The following is a 15,932-nucleotide window of genomic DNA, read 5'->3' as shown; positions in this document are numbered from 1 at the left end:
GACTTCCTACTGTGGAGATAAAGAGAAAACCTCCTAACTTGTCCTACTTGGCCCTCATATGTTCTGGCACCTGCGTAAACATTCAAGCCTCATATGGAACCACCTCCTGCATCTTCCCTGGGCTCTAGCCAGATGCTCTCGGTCTTCTGTTCCTGAAATGCGCCAACCTTTCCACCACAAAATCTTTGTGTACCCTGGCACTCCTCCCCACCACCACACCCTCTGCCTATTCAACTCTTATTTCTCCTTCAGCTCTCTATACAATCGTCTTCTGCTCCATAAAATCTTCCCTGATCTTCCACATTTCCACCAGGTTAGATCAGTGTCCTTTGTAATAAGCTGTCATGGTTCAGTGTTCTTTTCCTTCGGGGTATTATCCTTAGCTCATAAATACACATTCCTTCAAAGTACTATTTGATCAATGACAATCTCCTGCACTGCATAGATTCTAAGCTCCTTAAAAACTAAGACTATGTTTGCTTTTGCCCATCACTGACCCACCATCATCTAGCACAATGCCTGGTTGTATACTAGCTGTTCAATAAACATGTGTGGGGGAAAAGGGAGGGAAGGAGGGAAAGAAGAAGTAAAACAACAGTGTCTCCATCTGGAATTTTAGGATCCCATACAGCAGCATATAGACACAGCACTGGTACCAGTTTAATATAACAGCTGGAGCTCAGCATACAGAGTTCCAAGTTTCAACTTGGGTTTTGTGGGGCTTGGTCAAATTGCTCTAATTTGGGGTTTCTACTATTCATTTTAGCAGAGAGAGATAGAATTCCTACTGAGTGTGAGGTGTTATTGGGGCGCTTGGCTGATTCAGTTGGTAAAGCACACGACTCTTGATCTGGGGGTCGTGAGTTCAAGTCGCATGTTGAGCCTAGAGCTTAATGAAAAAAAAAGAAAAAGAAAAAAAAACCTTCTCAACTGGAAAGGATGACTTCTATCACGGGATACAGCAGAATTTGAAGGGGGAATCTTGCTCAGAGCACAAAGAAACCAACAACCCATGTGATGGGCATGTGTTGGGTGTGTGAGTGAGTGAACAAGGAGAAAGTGATACAGAGATGAACCAGATAGTTCATGACACCAAAACATTTACTCTCCAAAGTGGGAAAGACGTAGGGCTAGAACCGTACTACGAGGAAGTCTGCTAGAACAGAGACAAAAGGTGCATGCTGAGCACAGGGAGGTAGTGATTAATTGCAACTTGGGAAAAGGGGAGAGGGTTTGTTGGTGACTTTGGATCTCAGCCCAGAAGAGTAGACAGGACCTCATGGCTAGCCCCGAGGGACAGGCACTTGACCCTCTTTCCAAGAAAGGTGGTGAGAGCTAACTAGTTAATGTGCAGGGGGCCCTCTGAAGCCTTCACCAGAGGCCCTGTGAGTTATCAAGTATGGCCGGCCCTTGAACAACACGACTTTATACTGTGCGGGTTCACTTATTTGTGGATTTTTTATGATTCAGTCCTAAACATGTTTTTTTCTTTCTTAATGACATTTTCTTGTCTCTAGCTCCCCTTGTTGTAAGCATACAGTGTATAATACCTACAGCACACAAAATATGTGTTAGTTGACTATGCTATTAGTAAGGCTTCTCTGGTCAATGGTAGGCTATGAGTAGTTAAGTTTTGGGGGAGTCAAAAGTTTCATGTGGATTTTTGACTACCCGAGGGGCCAGCACTCCTCACTGCCCACACTGTCCAAGGGTCAACTGTATTGTCTCTTGACAGCAGGCGATTCTAATGTATTCAACTACAGAGTGACTGTGCTCGGCTGACCAATGATATTATTCCTGTGAATTGAATGTTTATAAGCTTTTCCCTTCGCTTCACAAAAAGGTCTTGACTTGCCAGCATAATCAGTTTGTGGGAGAAAATATTGCAGCTGCCAACAGGGGATTAGCTTGGGAAAGGTTGACTCATATCTAAAACTAACCAGTGATTTCTGCCCTATTTCTGTTCTTACCAAGCCAGCCAAATGTCTGGCACTCCCTGTGACTTTATCAATTCAGTTTGACCCCTAGAGAAACACATAAACAAGGACAAGTCTTTCTAGAACAAGATATGAGGAAGTAGAAAACAGAGATGGTGTTAGACAAAACTGTGGCGTCAACCACATGTATATGTGGAACGCCTGGTGTCTCTGGCTGGAGTAGAGCACACTGCTAATGATAGTTAGCTCTTACTGGGTTCTGAGCACTTTTCTAAATACTTTGTATGTATTGCATCATTGGCTCCTCACCACAACCTGAGATAGATAGTCATTGCCATCCACATCTTGTAGAGGACAGAGCTGAAGCACAGAGGGGCTACGTAACTTGTCCAAGGTCACATAATGGTGGGATTCGAGCTCATGTCCCATGCTCTTAACCACTGTATTAGACTGCGTCTCATCCATACAGCTGAAAGCAAGGACATTGGAGTCAGGTAAACCTGACCATGAAAGGTTTTCGTCACTTTCTAGCTGGGTGATCTTGGGCGTATTATCTAATATTTCAGGGGCATTTGCATTGTAATAAACCCCAAAGCCTTAAACTTAGGAAATGACTGTCATTGGGAAGAATGTACCATCTCAACCTGCTAGTCGGCTACCATCCCCATGTCCCCAGGCGTCCAACCCCTCCAGTTGAGCCCCCAATTTCAGCTCCTGCCTGCTTGAGCAGTTCTGAGTAAGGGTGTGCCTTTTTCAACAGGCTCAGCCATGCCAAATGGAGGCCAAGTCTTGGAATACTCAGGCCTTTGGTCTAATCCAGTTTCCAAAGCCCTAATGGGGGTCCCCTGAGCCCTTGTGTGCCTGTCCCACTTTTCCCTTCATGCCGTTCATCTGTCCTGCTAATGGAATACTCGGCCTTGCCCTCTTAATACAGATTCCCCCATGAATTTTGATTTATGTGACTAGGCTTCTGCTCTGACACTTTCCAAGTTCTGGTTCTAGAAACTTATCTAACAGTCAGCTCTGATATATGGCTTGGGCCTTGCCTCGCACTTACTGGTCCCTTTTCCAGGCTCAAAAGAGGAGCATTGCTCCTTAGATGACCCTAGGAGCTGGCCCTCTGCCACCTTGAACATGCCTCTTGATTAGCTGCTTACCTGACCATTTGCCACACTTGGACTCTCAAAACTGCTCTATCATAGGCAGAGAAGCCTAATCTTTCCTTCTCTCTCTCTCCCTCCCTGCCTCGCTTCCTTCCTTCCTCTCTTTCTTTCTAAATAAATTCACGTAACATAAAATTCACCATTTTAATCACTTACAGTATATATAGCTCAGTGGTTTTTAGTATATCCACAAGGCTGTGCAACCAACAGCACTCTCTAATTCCAGAATATTTTAGCCTCCTTATAAAGAAACTCCAGAAGACATTAAATCTGAAAAGCTCACCTGAAGGCTGGAAGGGACAGGTCTCCATGTGGTATGGCAGGAGATGTAGAGCTTTATAAGTGAGAAATGAGGAAGCATACAGAAGATGGAGACGGGGTATAGGATGTCCTACCACCAAATATGGTGCCTTGGCATGTTGAATAGTTCAACTGGAGGAATTTGAGAAATGGCAGGTACAAGAAGGATTTTCTGACTTTCTTTGGAAGCAGATTGTAAGATCCTCAGCTGAGAGGCTCCCTTCCTGTCTTTGGAGGAAAGAGCATCCCTACCTCTAAAAACAGATGCCGAAAGGAATCTGAGTGAATAGGCCTTGCTGTCTTCCCCAGTTTACCACTCCCAGTGCATACCATTTTTGTGTTATCACATTTTCCCACAACTCTCCAATCTTCATCAAACCTATCACAAAGGTTAGGCTTAACCTTCCAAAAACCAAAAGCCAAAAACAAAAAAACAAAACAAAACAAAACAAAACAAAAAAACCCCACCACCACACTGCTTCCTGGTCATCCTCCATTCCCCCTCTCTCCACCCCTGACAACCACTAATTTACTTTCTACACCATGGATTCACCCATTCTGGACATTTTTTTAAATAAATACAATCATATAATATTTGTCCTTTCTTTGGCATGTTGTCCTTTCTTTGCCTCTGTCTTAGCATCATGCCTTGAAAGGCCATCCATGTTGTAACATGAATCAACACTTCATTCCTTCTTATGGCTGAATAATACTCCAACGTGTAAATAAACCACGTTTTGTTCATACGTTCACCAGTTGGACATTTGGGTTGCTTCTGCTTTCTGGCTATTATGAATAATAGTTCTATGGACATTTTTTTAATTTTTATTTATTTATTCCTGAGAGAGAGAGAGAGAGAAAGGCAGAGACACAGGCAGAGGGAGAAGCAGGCTCCCTACAGGGAGCCCAAGGTGGGATTCAATTCCAGGACCCTGGGATCACACCCTGAGCTGAAGACAGACACTCAACCACTGAGCCACTCAGGTGTCCCAGTTCTACAGACATTTGTGTACACAAGTTTTTCCATACACGCTTTCAGTTCTACCAAGGAGTGGAATTGCTGGATGGTATGGTAACTCTATGTTTAACTTTCTGAGGAATTTCTGAGGTGTTATCCAAAGTGACATTTTACATTCTCTCCAGTTACGTATGGGAGCTCCAGTTTTCCACATCCTTGTCAACACTCATTATTGTCCTACTCAGTATTTCTTGGTTCCCCTGGCAGAGGGTGTCTTCCTGAAGTTGGTGATTCCTTGAATAAAATAGGTAAGCACCTGGCTTTGATGATAGATGTCTGGTCTTCTTTGCCTTACAGGGTACTAAGGCAGGCATGTTTCTTGAGCAAGTTTTTGGTTTTTTCTTTTTTTTAAATCTTCTTGACCCTCAGTTTTCTCATCTGTTAAGTAGGAATAATAGGGACATTGAACAAATTTATACCATGCATGACAAACCCTTGGTATAAAGCCTGTAAAGCCCTACCTCAATAAATGAAAGCCATTGTCATTACCATCTACCTTTGTTTGCCTACACCTCTAGAGTTCTGGTCAATGGGCTGTTCCACTGGTCATCCGGCTAGGTAACAAGTATGTACAGAGAGTCCATCAAGTTCCAGCCACCGTCTGAAGGAGCTAGGATTATGGTGCTATACACGTAAGAGACTCCCAAGTGGGAAGCTAATACTCTACTAGGGCAAGGGCCATGATAAACACATAAATTTAAAAATAAGGGAAATAATCATAGGAACTAGAAGAGCCTTGATAAAATAAAATAGGGTAATATAACAAGGAGCAGGGTGAGGGTCAGCAGGTGTGGCCAGGGCAAGGGCTGTGGAGGAGAAAAACTGCAGGAAGACCTGGCTGGGGGGGGGGGCAGCCACACACAGGTCTGGGGAAGAGCGTTCACATGGACAGACCCTCAGACACAGAATCCCTGTGACAGGACCAACTAGGAGGGGCTGTGGGGCTAAGAGAAGTGAGGGGGAAGGGAGCGGGCCGCAGGAGCTTCCGGCAAGCCCAATACCCTGAAGACACAGCAGGAGCCCAAGAGCTGCCTGGGCACCGTGCTGGTGACAGCACCGTGCTGATGGTGGGGCTCCAGAGAAGGATAACAGTGAAACTGGGCCAGACCCCGAGTGTGATATTTGGCAGGAGTTCTGGATACTAAATGTTCCCTGTAGTTGGCAGGAGTCAAAGGAAGTCTCACTGGAGAGCTTCAGTTTGGCATCCCCCCCTCCCAACACCACTGTCACTCGCTCCTGGGAAGTCTTGTCCTCGTTTGCATTTCTTTATATCTGACCCAGAGCCCTCGATCACATGTCTGCGGCTGACAGATCCACAACAGGAGAACAGTGTGCATTGATACAGGTTTTTGAACTTTGAAAAGTTGAGACAAGAAAACCTGGACTCTCTCTGCCTCCCAGGGAACATTCTGGATGAGGCTGGTGGGGTTGAACACTCACCCTGTGATGCCACAATGTCCAAACACAAGCACCGAGGAGGCATTGTAGAAAGCCCAACTCACAGCCCATGGGGTGGCCTGAGTGCTGCCTGCGACCTCTCTGGGGCCATGCGTGTGGCAGTGGAGGATCCTAGTTCCAGAGTGTTGGCGTGCCGCCAGGGGCAAGGACTTCAGCCCGGGCATGAGTGTGTTTGTGCGCTGGGCTCTCCCGCTTTCCAGCTATCTGGCCACGAGCAAGTTTCTGCAACACTCTAAGCTTTAGCTTTCCCCATTTTTTACAAAGACTTTATTTATTTATTCATGAGAGAGAGAGAGAGAGAGAGAGAGAGAGAGGCAGAGACACAGGCAGAGGGAGAAGCAGGCTCCATGCAAGGAGCCCGATGTGGGACTTGTTCCCGGGTCCCCAGGATCACACCCTGGGCTGAAGGTGGCACTAAACTGCCGAGCCACCCAGGCTGCCCAGCTTTCCCTATTTGTGAGACAGAGACAAATCCTATGCCATGGTGGCAGCAAGTACATGGCACATAGAAAGCTGACCACGGGGCCTGGCACTTAGGAAGCCCTCAACTAGTGTCACCTATCATCATTTACTCATCATTTTTGCTCCTACTCCTGCTGCTATGATTTTAAGAACAGCTGCCTGCGAAGGGTTGCATGCTTTGAAAAACAAGCGCTGAGGTTGACAGGTCTCCCAAGAAGGGCAGTCATGAAAATGAGAAGAATTTGAAGATTTGAAGAAAAGGTTGGCACGGCAAGGGTGACATTGTATGAAAGAGTGTTATTAAATGGTTTTCAAGTATGAAAATTGAAGAGCTACGAAATGGGGAGGTGGACAAAACTCATAGTTTCTTGGCAGAACCTATTATATGCAAAACCCCAGCCTGGGGTCTTTGCCTTTATTATTGCATTTATCCCCATTGCAACCCTCTGAGATTGTTGTGGTTATTCCCATTTTTCAGATAAGGAAGCTGAGGCTGAGAAACCAAAGCAAATCCTAAGGGATGCACTGGTTTCTGACTTTGATACCAACGTTCCTTTCTCTATATCCCAAAGCTCCAGCTAAACCTACCTTTTTAGTCTAGAGACTGTGAGCTCCGCAGATCCAAGTACATGTCCCCAAATGCTACAGTTGCACAACGGAGCAACCAATCCAGCCCAGGAGACAGATGTGTGAGTGTGTAAGCAGAACATGGGGACAAGAAAGCCTCTTCGTGTGGCAAGAACACTTCGGGCAGAGCGCAGAGGAGGAGGATTCCTCCAGAATAGGCCAACAGCCCAGGGCCTTCCCCCCAGGACAGGCAGGGTGAATAGCATGGTTTGGGGCAGCGGATGAGGCTCAGGCCTCTGCTCATCCATCTATTCATTCATTCATTCATTCACTCACAATTGCTCATTTTTTAAAAAATATTTTATTTATTTATTCATGAGAGACACACACAGAGAGGCAGAGACACAGGCAGAAGGAGAAGCAGGCTCCATGCAGGGAGCCCAATGTGGGACTTGTTCCCGGGATTCTGGGGTCATGTCGTGCCCTGAACCAAAGGCTAACATTCAACCTCTGAGCCACCCAGGCATCCCCACAATTTCTCATTTAATGTCCACTTGTGTCAGGCCCTGTGCTGCATCCTGGGCAAGCCAAGGTGAAGAAGGTCAAGTTCCTACCTTCATCAAGATCACAGTCTAGTGGGGAAGTTGGAAAAGTAAACGGAAAACTATGACAAACTGGGAAAGGCATAATAATGGGGATTCTTAAGGCTCACTTAGGAGCAAGTAGTTCAAATAGGGAAGTAGGATAAATATCAGGGACCATTTGGAAAGATCTTATTGAGTGAGCATGTAATAAAGTGCCAGGTTCTGGGCTGGATATCAGCTGCACCATGAAGAATGAGTAGCCATATAATGAGGAGGCAATGGGAATGGTAGGTGCAGCAGAGAGAAAGGGCTTGACCCATCATGGAACCTGCAAGTAGTCCATACAGCTCAGGATAGACTGAGAGAGGTAAGCTTTAGGATGGAATAGAGAGGGAGCTGGAGAGGTGACAAGTGTGTAGTTACCACGGGCCTTACATGTGATACTAAAGAGTTTGAACAGCCACTAAACAATCATAAGAAGGAGATCTTGTGACAAGGCACTCTGGCTACAGTGATATGGTCAGAGGATCACATGCTATGATACAGAGGCAAGATCAGAGCATGGTTCAGAAAACTCTTGAACTTCAGGCCCGAAACTGTAGGCAGGGGGAACAACAAAGTGGAATCTACTTACAGGAAATTATTGAGTCTCTCAATGAAGGCAAGGGCAGTGGGGATGGAGAGGAGAGGACCGACTGGGGGGATACTTGGGAAGGAGAAAGTATTGGCAGGGCTTGGTCACCACTTGGAGGGAGGGAGAGAGGAGAATCAAGAGTGAGCCTCACGATGCTGACCTGGAACCAGGTGTAGAAGAGAAGGCAATAGATGGCTGGAGAAGAACGAAATCACAAAGGAGGAGAAGTGAGTATGATTGAAAGATGGTTTCAAAGCAATATATTATGTTTTCTAGACTGGTTGGAGGAGGAAATGAAGAAAGAGTATTGACGGATACCTAAAAACAGAGGCAAAGAGCCAGTAATGTCAGACGCTGGGTGCAGCAGGAGTAAAGGAGTTCGAGAAGCAGAAGGATAGGAAACTGGGGTGGGATTGAGGATATTAGAGTAAAGGTTGGAGATGAAACCTTTCCAGGGTGTGACCATCAGTGTGAGTGGCTCAAGTGGAATGGTCTAGACTACCAGGCAGGTCCCCCTTGTAGACAGAGAAGTCAGGAGGGGGTGAAGAGGGTGGACCTCGAGGCACCAAGGTCTTCCATGAAGCAGGCGGATGGAAGCTACAAAAGCAGGGAGAGGGAAAGCTGTGGGCTTCTAAGGAGCAACACTTGTAGGAGGATCTTCGAAAGTATGGTTTGGAGGCAGAACTGGGAAACCGCAAGTTTGCTTGTCTGGGTGGGACCTCGGCTTCACCCAGAGGAGAGGAGGAGAGAATGGGCTTCATCCACAGGAGGCGAACAATGGTGAAGCAGAGCCAGCCCGGATGAGCAGGATCCAGTTCAAGCCAGAGAGAGGGCAAGGTGAGGATGCGGGGAGTTGACGTACTATGGTGTAGCGTTCTAGAAGTCCTAGAGGAGGAAGAGAAGGAGTCACAGGACAGGCGGCCCAAGAGGAGTGAGAGCTGTTTGATGCTTGTGACTGGCACTGCCATTGTCACAGTCATCCTGCTCTCTCCCCCTCACCCCTGCATCCAACTGGCAACCACAGCCTGTTGATTTGGATTCATATGTAGCTCTTGGATCTCTCCCCATCCTTCCTTTCCCACTGCCCGAGCCCTAACCAGGGCTCTCATGCACCACTGCAGGGGCTTCCCTTTTGGCCTGTCTCCTGCTTAGTTAGCCTTCCCCACCACCTCCCACTCTCCACCCTATCCACACTCCACTTAGCGGACAGAATGTTCTTTTTTATCCACAGATCTGGTCCCATTTATCCCACCACTCAACATTCCCCAATGATCCCTCAATTGTTAACAAGACACGATCTGCCCCATTTGTTTGGCTTCCAGAGTCACTCATAATTGGTCTCCTGCTGCTCTGTTCCATGTCATCTTCCGCCGCTCCCCTCCCCCAGCTGCACGCTCTAGTAATGCTCAATTATTTATAGCTCTCGGAACGTGCTACTATCTTCGCTCATGTTTCCAGATTCTGCACATTCCATTTCATCTGCCTACACGTTATTCCCACTTGCCACACCTCGCCCCTGACAGAGCCACTCCCGAGTCCCCTCACACACATATTTCTTCCTCTGTGACTTTGTCCAGAACTCCTCTCAAGAGCCTAGGGGACTCTTTCCTTAAACTCCCCCTAACCTTTGCACAACACACCACAAAAGCAAGTGTGCAATTATACTGTACTAAATGTATAGGACTATTCACCTTCCACCTGACAATGAGCTCTCTTTAGAGGAAAACATTGTTTTTTTAAAAAAAGATATATATATATTATATTTATATATTTATAGTACCTATTTAACATATAAATATATTAAATATTTATATATACATATTTAATCTTAAATATATAATTTTATATATATTTGATTTTATATATAATTGTGTATTTAATTTTATAATTATATATTTGATTATATTTATATATTATATATTTAAAAATATATAATAAAACATATTATAATTTTATATATATAAAGATATATTTTATTTTAAATTTAAATATATGTTTATATTTTAAATTTTATATCTTTTATATATATATATTATTTTTTTTTTTTAACAGCAGTTTTAGGTTCACAGCAAAATGGAGGGGAAGGTGCAGAGATTTCCCATATATCCCTTTGCCCCCCACACGCAGAGCCTCCTCAATTATCAACATCCTGCCCCGGAGGGGGACACTGTTAAAACTGATGAAATAGCAATGACATCATTATCACCCAAAGTCTATAGCTTACACTAGGGATTGCTCTTGGCGTTGTACCATCTATGGCCTTGGACAAGTGGATAATGACATACATCCACCATTACAGAAGCATACAAAGTATTTTTACTGCCCGGAAAATCCTGTGCTTTGCCTATTCATCCCTCCCTCCCTCCCCACTAAGCGTTGGCAACCACTGATCTTTTTACTGTCTCCATAGTTTTGCCTTTTCCAGAACGTCATACCGTATGTAGTCTTTGCAGAGACATCGTCTTTTTTTTTTTTGAGACATCGTCTTTTAATGCTCACATCCAGTGTGTGTCACATTGCTTGGCACATAGTAGGTGTGGACTATTTACAGCATTAATGGTTGACTGAGTGGATATGTGTTTAGGGAAAGGACACCCGCTGATGTGAGGCACGGTGTATATAATTAGGCTCTCAGCTCCCAAAGCAGCTCTGCTCTGGGTGGGACCTGGGCTTCATCCAGAGGAGAGGAGGAGAAGCTAGTAGACTATGTCTGATTCAATTCATCTCCAGACCTCATCTCCAGGGCTGGCATGTAGTTTTTATATCGTGGAATGAGGACATAGTCCCTAACCTCAAAAAGTATACAGTAGACCAAGTCACATTTCTGAGGCCATGCTGTTCCATCCTCCTGCTTCTTCAGTTGTCACAAGGGAGGCCTAAGGGCCACAATCACTCCTTCTTTCATTCATTTATTCAACAAAGCTGCCACAGGTCAGGCGCTATGTTCTGCTTATTAACTGGAAACTTCTGGAAGGGCAAGGCTGTGGTTAGATGGCTGGTGTGTACTGCACAGGCTGAGGATCTCACAGGAATAGACCCTTTCCCTCAAAGCATCCCATGCCCAAACCTTGGGCTTCCAGAGAGTTTGCCCTGCCCCTGCCTGGCTATCAGCTTCCAGTCCAGTCAGAACCAGACGGTTTGGCATTAATTGCTCTCTAATTGTTTCAAGTGTGCTATTTTTATCTCCAGAGTACTTTGCACTCTCCTTGCAAACCGCCTGGTCTTTTAGTTTCACGTTGCCACTGTGCCCCCAGCTCCCAGTAAAAGCTTGCTGATTGATTTTCTAGGAGCTGTAATCATTTCCAAGGCAGCCCTGGGATAGGATCTCTCCTGAAAGGGTGGCTGCTTCTACCCCCTGTGATCCACTCCCCACTCCCAGCACCTCCCACTGGCTGCTGCTTCTCTGGGTGTCACTAGAACCTCTTTCTCCTCTCCGTCTATGCCACTGAGGTTCTCTTTTCCTGCCAGTTCTCTTTTTGCATAAGGGCTCTCTTGGCCAGAAACGGTTGCCTCACCATCTATTTTTATCTCTCCACGCAAAGCATTAAACACTGCTGGGACCTGCTGGGGTGAATGAAGCTTCTACTTTGAATTTCTGTGTTTTCGGTTTTATTATTGCAAGACACAGTTAAAGGAAAGAAATCTTGGCGGGGGGGGGGTGGGGGGGGAGATGGAGCTGAGGTGAGGTCGAGTGGGAAGAGAGGCTTCTTTCTAGAAAGGTAATAAGCAGTGATTGCTGACAGGAGGAGAGGGGAGGGGCCATCCCCAATCACCAAGACTCCAGCTCCTTATTAGTCTCAGAAAGAAGGCAGTTAAGGTGGTAGGGACAGGGTGGAAATTTGCTTCAAAAGTGCTTCTTGGAGTTCAGGGAACCTCAGAAGATTTTCTGAGAATTGCCAGTATGGCTCTTCAGACCTTCTGAAACCACCTTGCCTACCCCCAAAGCAGACCGAATCATAGGATCGCTCATGTTTCTTGGGGCCTTAGGGAGACCTTCTTTGGCTCTGTCTCCGGGTGAGAGCTCTTGGGCCGACTCTGAGCCATTCAGATTTACCAGGGAACCCTCAGATGTAGGAGGCCACTAATTCTCCTGAGGAGAGGGGCGGTGGTGATAATTATTTTTCAAGTGGATCCAATGAGATTTATTTGCTGCCTAGATGCTGGTAGCAGAGCATCAGGGTTAAGAGGCCGGCTTGGCTTCACGTTAACCAGAGCTTAAATCATGGTTGTGGCATTTCCCCTGTGAGCTCAGGCAGGCTACTCACAGTGCCCGAACCTCAGGCCTCATCATAGATAAATGAGCATAATACGACCACTTCATGAGTTATTTTGAGAATTACTGAGACAGGGAAGGCACTTCGTGCAATGCCTGGTGCATCGCAAGCCCTCAATCGGTAGCTCATGATATTATCATCCCAAGGGCAGCGATTCCCTTCTTCCTAACCAGACTCCATCCCAGTGCTCACGCAAACCCTTTGGGAACCCCAAAGGATTCCCAAAGGCTAAGTCACCTAAATAGAGACCATGGGAAAGAGCCCCAGATGAAACACCGCACACCTGGGGTGCTGTCTCTTGGCTGTTGCTGTTACACTGCTTCTCTTAACAGAGCAGAACCAGGACCAGGCCCCTCCAGAGCCTGACTTAAAGCAGGGACACCTGGGTGGCTCAGTGGTTGGGCGCCTGCCTCCAGTTCAGGCGTGATCCTGGGGTCCTGGGATTGAGTCCCCCCATCGGGCTCCCCATGGGGAGCCTGCTTCTCCCTCTGCCTCTCTCTGTGTCTCTCATGAATAAATAAAATCTTTAAAAAAAAAAAAACAAGCAGAAGACCCCGGCTCCAGAGAGCACCAATGAGCTGTCCCAGTTGCCTGCCAGTCTGGACCAGTCAGGACAAGACCCCGGGAGCAATCAGGAGGAGGCCCTTCTAACCAATCAGGATGAAGCTCTACGAAGCCCACCAAGAGCCTCCTAACCAGTCAGGATGAAGCGCTCCCCCACCTTTCCCTTATTAGCATATGGGAGTGGGAACAAGGATGGGAATCCTGTGTATATAAGCAAGGCCTCCTTTGGGGGGACTCCTCTCTAACCACTCTGTGTGGTGCTGTGTCTCCTTTCCGCTCTCGCCATACCTCTGATTAAAATTCTTGCTTTTGGGTCTGGCTTCATTTCTATCCCTGTCAAGCTCAAGAACCCCACTCCAGGACCAGTAGCAACCCATCTGGTTGGCTTCTGCTGGGTGTTCCTTTGGTTTAGGAAGAGCACAGGGTGACGGGAGTGCCTTGCAGAGCTGTCTTAGGTGGTGGAAACTTGCTTGGCTTTTTCTGTGAATAGAGTCCCACCCTAGTCAACAAAATATCTCTGATGAAAATAATCAATGTGGTCACATCATTTGTTCGGTGACAGATAATGTTTTGCAGGTGTGAAAAGCAAATGATCTGGGGCACTGAGGGGCTCAGTCGGTTAAGCAGAGGACTCTTGATTTCAGCTCAGGTCACCATCTCAGGGTGGTGAGATCTAGCCAGAGTTTGGCCCCTGCTCTGCGGGGAGTCTACCTAAGATTCTCTTTTTGCTCATCCCCCTACTTCTTTCTCTTTAAAATAAGTAAATCTCCGGGGGCAGGGGCAGTGGGGAATGGGAAGCAAGCGATCTGAAGGTGAAAATTCCTGGATTCAAATGGTGCCCTCCATTATACACGGGTAGGCTAGTTATTCAGCGTTGCTAAGAGAGCTTTGGTTTGCTCATGTGCAAAATGGGGTAATAAGATTACGTGACTAACACGTGCGTGAAAAGCACTCCGCACAGTTCCTAGCCCGTAGTGATTGTGCAATAGAGGGTGGTGTTCATTGTAGTTGAAGAGTGGGTGGTAAGTGATGATGTTGCTGGCTTACTGGGGCACCCGCTACGTTTTGCCCCTTGCTTGCAAATGTCTGGTGCTCATCTTCACACCCAGCACTTGGAGCGCAGTTCATGCCAGCCTAGACTCGAACCCACATTTATCTGCAAACAGCATCCTTCGAGCGCTTCAGCTTGCTGTGTCCTCATCAGCTGAGCTGGACCCAGAAGCACTCAAGAACCTGGCAAAGCTCCTTCTGGCTGACTTGGCACCAAAGGAAAGAAACCATGTCAAACACTTCTTTCCCCCAAAGGCTGCAGACGCTGCCTTTCACACCGCAGAGTAGACACCGGGCTCCCAGACAAGTTCCTAATTAACGACACATAATCAGCGTCTCTCAAATGTGCATATGTTATTCTCTGCCCAACTGATTAATTGCGCTAAGTATTCCGTGGCTGAAGGTGGAGGCTGGGTTGTCAGAAAAGCCCGTTAGAACCAGACCGGATTCAGAGCTCGGAGGATGAGAAAGTCCTGATCCAGGTTCCACCAAGCTGCTGGAGTCTACACAGCCCCTTACCCTCCCTAAGCCTCTCTACAAGTGGGGCCACAGAGACTTTCTACCTCTTAAGGCTGTTACAAGTGAGCCAGTTATGGGGCGCCTGGGTGGCTCAGCTGGCTAAGCGTCTGCCTCAGCTCAGGTCATGATCCTGTCTTGGGATTGAGCCCTGAGCTTCCTGCTCGGGGGCAGGGGGGGGGAGTCTGCTTCTCCCTCTGCCTCTCCCCCGACTCATGGTCTCTTGCTTGCTCTCCAATAAATTAAATCTTAAACCCACAAACGGAGACAGTCATGATCATCTCTGAGAAAGTAGAGATCTACATCAAGGCTCATAGCAATTACTAGCAGCCTTTGCTATAACCTTGTTTTTCTAGATCAGAAGGGTGGTCAACCTTGTGCAAAAGTGTGTGTCTGTTCTGGGGTGTGGGCTTTGTGATGACCTCATGTGATCCTCATTGACCATTCCTAACCTGGAGGAAAACAAAGCCCCTTCAAGGAGCTCCCAAGGGGCCATCCAGGTGTGAATGGCTGAGCCACAATGTGAATCCAGCTTGATCCAATTTAAAACACCCAGAATTCATTCCCCTTGCTCATTCAAAATATCATACTCCCTGTAAAGGGCCTCTCAGATAGTTTCACCCTCTTTTCTGGTTCCCTGTCCTCCCTCCTCTTTCCTCTACCTCACCACCTGGCTCCCTGTTAAAATATACTCTCCTCCGTCATATCCTCTGAGGACTGGGTAGCTAGCTTCCTTTCTTCAGTGAGGTCTAGTTAACCTGATGGGATATTCGTGGCCAGTTTGTCAGCTGAAGGTTGCCAGTCTCCTCCCTCCTCCCACCCCCAGTAATTGAATTATTCTAAGAAGAGCCTTCTGGAAAGAATGATACACTCCAATCACACCAGGGATTACCTGCTTGCTCCACCTCCACTGGGAGTTGCCCTGAGCAACCACAGGATGATCACAGGACCAAAGCCAGAAGGTTCAGTGGGTGCACAATTTATTGAGCTTAACATAGAACAGGGTTATAAGGCGAAGGGTACAGCAAGCAGAGATTGGGAGATGATGTGGACAAACCATGATGAAATACATTTATCATGTGTTAGAGCTGGAGGGCGGGCTTTACTTGGACAGAACAGAGGGACCGAGGAAAAGCCTGTGTTCCCTCCTTTTCCCTTGCTCTCCAAAGCCTTTCTGGTCGCAGAGGCAGCTCTTGTGGCAGTGAGTTGCAGGTGGCTAAGCTGTCATATTTGATTTGCCACCGGGTTCCAGGCAGGGATGGGGGAGCCGACAGGGCTCATCTGAATCAGTTGCAAGAGGATGCTTATTGCACACTATTACATCAGGACTCCTCTTCCAAGGCTGCATAGTAGATCGTGGCTGGGAGGCCCTGTGCTTGAGCACAGGCAGGGTGCCCATCATCTA

This window comes from Nyctereutes procyonoides, unplaced genomic scaffold (genome assembly GCF_905146905.1).
Source record: "Nyctereutes procyonoides isolate TBG_1078 unplaced genomic scaffold, NYPRO_anot_genome, whole genome shotgun sequence".
In the NCBI taxonomy this organism is placed as follows: Eukaryota; Metazoa; Chordata; class Mammalia; order Carnivora; family Canidae; genus Nyctereutes; species Nyctereutes procyonoides.
This window is presented reverse-complemented; position numbering follows the sequence as displayed.